Source organism: Microtus oregoni, unplaced genomic scaffold (assembly GCF_018167655.1).
Source record: "Microtus oregoni isolate MIOR12 unplaced genomic scaffold, Mior012 000034F_ref0000314, whole genome shotgun sequence".
Taxonomy (NCBI): Eukaryota; Metazoa; Chordata; class Mammalia; order Rodentia; family Cricetidae; genus Microtus; species Microtus oregoni.
In genome coordinates, this window is record NW_024543093.1 from 3,542,069 (window position 1) to 3,548,364 (window position 6,296).

The following is a 6,296-nucleotide window of genomic DNA, read 5'->3' on the forward strand; positions in this document are numbered from 1 at the left end:
CAGAGAAAAATGTCAAAAAATGTGCATATCAAAGAGCCAGAGAAAGCATTTATAATGAGACGTTTTCTAAAGTGAATGGTCTGACCAGAGGGTGGTAGCCTACTCTGTTGCCATTGCAAAATATTCCTCTTAAAAGCAACACAAGAAGAAAGGACCTGATTTAGCTCACAAGAGCAAGCTACACCCAATCATGGCAAATAAGCCAAGGCCACAGGTACTCGAAATAGGTAATCACACTTACACTCAAGAGCAAGCTACACCCAATCATGGCAAATAAGCCAAGGCCACAGGTACTCGAAATAGGTAATCACACTTATACTCAAGAGCAAGGAGAGAGAAATCAATGAGAGAGAAATCAATGCATACCTGATCAGCTCATTTTCACAACTTTCATAAAGTCCAGGACTCAACCTCTCAGAAGAGTGCTGTCTACAGTGAGCTGAGTTTCCCACATTAATTAAAGGTGCCAAGAAAATTCCCCACACGCATGCCAACAGGCTAACTGGATTTAGAAAATTCACCCAGATGATTCTAGATCATGTTAAATTGACAATTAAAACTAACCCATCATAAAAGAAAAGGGACCCTCATTCTGGATCTATGTAAGTTTCTTGGGGGGCAAGGGTAAAGTGCAGGTTGAGGCCTGAATACAAGAGAAAAACTAATGTTGGGCTGAGCTAAGGAAAACAAAAGTGTGCAAGTCGGGGCCTGGATGCAGGAGAAAGTCTACGTTTTGGCTGAGCTAAAGCATCTGAACAAGATCTATCTATAACTGAGACATCCATGGGAAGGGACTGCTTTGTCAACATGAAGACAGCATAATGAAATGTTTCATTGCTAAAAACAAACTCATAAAGTGCACATAGAAAGTACTGAACTCCATCAGCTATTAAAATTACTAGATGCACCAAGATGACAGCTGTTCTAAATACAGTGGAACCTGGGAGAATGGAGTTAACAAGAGGCTTATGAATGTCTCATGCAATAGCCAACTTTTTTCCGAGCATCGGACAATTTATACCCTGAGGGTTAAGGTCACCTGAGTAAAGTTCTCATGAGTGTAAGCTGCAGACAATCACAAGGATAAGTTGCACATTCAAAACATGTTTTTTTTTCCCCATGGAAGCATGCAAATAAGTTAACAATAGCCAGTTGTAAAAAAATATCTGAAACATAGTCAGGGTTCTCTAAAGAAATGGAACTCACACACACACACACAAACAAAGGGTTTTATTAGATTTACTTACATGAAATGGGTTGATGGTCCAACCATGAACATTTGCATGCTGAGAGACTGAGGATCTGAAAGCTTCTCTGAAATTATTTGGTGTTTTCTGTTCCCAAAGCAGCTTAAGAATTGTTTTAGAGTGGTAAAGGATAAAGACATTCTTCTGTCACAAAGCCAGATGCTTCAGGCCTCAGTAAAGCAAAATCTCTCTCCATAGAGAGAGAGAAATCTCCTTTACCCCTTCTTTCGCTGACTCACCCTTTTCACCTGATGGCAGGTCCACAGAAATAGAATTTGCCTTTCCTTTTACAGTTTACAATAACAAAATACACTCTACTCTCTCTTCACCTTTTTGCCTATAAGCTGAACAGAGAGAAATTCTCTGATCTTCCTTGGCTGATGGTAGATCAAAAGGCCCCCATTCAAAAAGGCATCTTGCTGAGCAGTGGTAGTGCACGCCTTTAATTCCAGCACTTGGGAGGCAGAGACAGGTGAACCTCTGTGAGTTCGAGGCCAGCCTGGTCTACAGTGTGAGCTCCAGAGCAGGCTTCAAAACTCAAAAGCCTATCTTGAAACACACACAAAAAAAAAAAGAAAGAAAGAAAGAAAGAGAAAGAAAGAAAGAAAGAAAGAAAGAGAAAAAAAGGAAACAGAAGACACCCTGCCTTATTCGAAGTACTCTAAGAGGAATGGATTCTGACCCCAGTTATGTTTCTTTGTAGTTTTCAAGCTACACTCATGTATATCCAATGGTGTCTCCACATTTGAACACAACAACAGGGCTTGAAGGCTTCAAAACAAATGCATATTGGAGACAGAGAAGAAAGGTACTAAGAACACGGTTTTGTGCCAAGGAGATGCTCACCAACTCCAGAGAGTGTACTACATAAATATGCTGCCATCTCACACCTATATAAATTCACATAGATGCTCATTTGCTTTCTTTAAATTATCCTTTGTAATAAACCTGTAAATAAATACAATAAGCAGAGCATTGTAAGACCAAGCATAGGCATAATTCCACTAAGATCCCTGAGCTGTGCCAACAAACTAAGAAAATTCAAGGACAGGCTTGTCCTGATCTGCACTGATGTTTGAAACAGGGACATATTTGTGCCTGGGGTATTGATCTCCCCCATGGACAGACAGTGTCATCTTGAGTTGAATCTGAGGATGCACAGATGTGGTTGGTTACTTGTCAGTGGAAAGAAATTTTCATACATATGGGATCACAAAAGTGACTGGAATTATGAGTGTATAATCAAAGCAACTGAGTCTATTTGGCCTCAGTTTTCTTAAAACAGAAAGGAAGTCAGCAAATGGTAACTGTATGGTTCATTTATCCTTCCATTACAGTTCTTTGGGAAAGCCCAACCAAGAGCCCCAAAGCCAATTAGAAGTCCTAAAGGGGATACTCTCAATGTATTAAGCTGGAAAAAATTCTCTATTGTGACTCATGGTAATCTTTTTTTTTTTTGTCAGATGACAAACTTTTATTTTACTTTCAAGGGAACAATAGAGCATTAGCAAAGAATGAGTCATTTTTCAAGTTCACATTCGACTAGATTTGGCTCATGCTAACGATGGACCCTTGTGATAAGCGTGTTCTTTCTGTACAGTCTTCAGTGCAACCTAGATGGCTCGGTGCTAAGGAGCAGCTGACGCTGGTGGGCTATTTGAAGTGTCACTTGTGCACCAAGTGATAATGAACATTTAGAAACAGGTTCAACATATGAACATATTTTGGAGTTAGGAAGATTCCAATGGCTCAGTTATCAAAATGATTGATATCTAAACGTGAGAACCTGTGTTTTGGATTCCAAGTAACCATGTTAAAAGATGATCATACTAAACACACTTGCCAGTGCTTGGGAAAGAGGTGTAGATTTTTGGAGGTCACTGAACAATGAGTTAAACTAAGTTGGTGAGTTGTCATCTCAAAAATAAGGTGGAGAGAAATAGATAAAGAGAGTGTCAACTTCTGGTCTCCACGAACACACACATACACAGACAGACAGACAGACACACACACACACACACACACGTCACATCACACAGATACAAACACAAAGATTTTTTCTTTATAACTGACAAGCAGCTCTTATCTTCTCTGCCTCAAAGAACCCTGCACAGTTCTGCACAGAGTAGGTAAACATTATTTAGTTTTGATCTAATACTTGCTCTTTAAATGATTTGTATTTCTCCCACCATGCCTGTCTAACTATAAAAAAACATCATATTGTGAATCTGAAAGTATAAACTTTGTCAAACCATTATTTGAGAACTAAGTTTATAGAAGGCATGTATTCATATTTCAGTCTCTAAGAAGTGGAGAGAACGGTCTTGGTTTCAATACCTAAGGACATTCTCATAATGGCCTAAAAATTATCCTTTGATAAGTTCCTCTGCTCCTAATGCAGAGACTCTGATCAGGCCAGTGTTTTTTTCAGGGGGAATCTTATTTTATTATTCTATATAACATTTATCATGTTTTCACAGTCTGACTTGAGCAGGATGCACACAATGTCTGTGTGTGTCTATGTATCTGTATGTGTGGTGTGTGCAAGTACATTTAGCATTTACCTCAGGATTGGAAAACTATAAAATTTCAAGGCAGTGAGAATGTTCTGCGTGAAAAAAAGTAAGAGAGGCTTAAATGCCCAAACAGGATGAAATCAATGCATAATCTGTTTTTCTGGTTCACATTATGATACTCCCCCTTTCTGCTTTATCATTCTCACACATAGCTAACAGCCATGGAACCCAAACTGAATGGCATGACCTGAAACTTAACTTCCACAAGGACTGACAGCAGCAAGTGGGCCCTTGGTTAAACCAGGGGACATGCAAGAGATGAAGAAGCAAGGCCAGGTGTGGGCAAAAGCATACCACATTGTCCCTCTCTGTGTATTTGTACCCATCAGGCCCAAGGTGATTTACCCTACAGTGAGATACCAAACCTAGGTCCAAGCTGGCAGGGACTTTGGTCTGAAAGAACTAGTGACTGATATCCATAAGAAAGCAGCCCACATCATTATCATCTCTGAGAACTCAAGAGGAAGAAACCAACCCCCTGGATCACCACAGGAAGATATATATAGCACGTGAAGGAATACTGCCCCAAAGCCCTACTTCCCTGCTGGAAGACTTCTGCTCCCAAGAAGGGAGACAGTTATGCCTACGAACTCAAATTGGTCACACAGCTAATCGGACCTGTGATAAACATCCAGAATGTCTACTTCAAGGAGAAAGCCAGTGTCGTCACAGAGCAAGAAAAGCACATTGGGAATTTTGCCTGTCTTCACATGCCAGGACACCACCCTACTCTTTGGCATTTGAGCAAAAAGGGCAAAGGAAGCTGAAGAGCAAGATATTAAAAAGGAAAATTAACACTCTGCTGGAGTATTGCAATGAGTTTTCAGTAAAGGCAAAACTGACATTCAAACTTGACATGCGGTCTTTGCTAAGTGTAGTTTAGTTTTACATCATATAATATGTATTTCAGTCATTTATTTTACATTTTGGTATGATTATCTTTAAAAATTATGTTCACATATAAAAGGCTCTAAAATTGTTTGTATTATCAAATGTGCGAGTACCTCCAGGTTTAGACAAATCAGTGAAACAACATCAAGGCAGACTCAGCCATAAGAGTTCTCCCAACTCTAAAGCATATTACATTATTCATTCATCTATTAATTCATCTTTCAATCACCCAGCACAATATACATACTGAGTGTTCTGCTGAGTCCTGAAGATATAAAAGTAAGTAATTAATCTCAAGGAACATTGATGCAATAGCAAGAGAGAAGCAGATACTTCAGTAGGATTGCTATTAGAATACTTTATTCTCCCAATCAATTATCCAAAATATTATTCCAGATAACAGGCAACAATTACTTGTCAATAAATACCCATTGCAGGGAAATGCACACAGGCTCCAGGGGAGGAATTAGGAGAGGTGGAGGATGTCAAAGCAGGGTGTGTGGGAGGACTGACTTCTTAGAGAGCTGCAATACAGCTGGCTCATCTGAAAGGAAATGCCTGCAGCAATAGTCACTGTGTTCAGGCTGATTTGTTAGGCAGCCTTATTTTGACAGCAGCTGGGTGATACAGATGTGAAGGGGCCTCTGCAGAGGGGAGATCAGAAGGTGGAGCTGATGAAATCTCAGGCAGTACATGCCAATAGATGAAAGAGGAGATGGTCAGGTGTGAGCGAGGACACGGGCAGTTATCTGTCAAGAGGAAACTCAAGAGACGCCAGACTGGGAAGCACAGTTACCTCCTCAAAGTTAACATGTCATCGGGGTTGACAGTCTGTGTGATTCTTACTTTGGAATTTGAAAAAGGTGAAAAATACCTCCTTCCCAAAACTACTGACTACTTCTCAGAATCAGGACGTTTTGGATAACAGCCAGTATTGATGTAGAAGTTGATTCATTTTCACCATCTGATCACCGCAATCGATCCAGAAGCATCCCCTGGGTCCTATATTTCTGGATGTGATCATTAATAAAATATGATTTCATTGTGCTGCTATTTAGCCAAGAATACAAAAATGTCCAGACTCCATGAAGTTAAATATTTTTACATGTCAAGATGAAATTAGGTTATTAAAAATAAATGCAAATACAATCCAAGATAAACAGTTTTATTTGAAAGGTTATTTTATAATCATGCATAATAAAATTAATGCTTATAAACAGTAGCCTTAAAATCAAATTCATAAACTAAAGCCTTAAAATCAAATTTATAAACTAACTACATTAAGAAATGGAATATTCCTTGTGCTATAGATGAGAATCTATCGCCCTGGATCTTATCCATATATAATTCTGTAAGTCTTCCTGGAAAATAAGACACTTTTTCAATTTGGCACACATCATACAAATAAGATTTTATGTAAATATCATGATAAGTGCTAAAGGAAAATTGTAATACAAAAAGTCAAACGTACAGCTGGAAATAAGTAACATCAATGAGTTATTAGCTCTTAGACACACTTCCTTTAGTTAGAATTTTACTTGGAATATTTTTTTGGGGGGGAGGTTCTGTGTTGGGTATATTG

The 6,296-nt window shown here is 39.0% G+C and overlaps 1 pseudogene; it reads left to right on the top strand.

Moving 5' to 3' along the window:
- Positions 1–3,984: 3,984 nt before the first annotated feature.
- Positions 3,985–4,618, top strand: LOC121432297 (annotated as a pseudogene).
- The last annotated feature ends 1,678 nt before the right edge of the window (positions 4,619–6,296 follow it).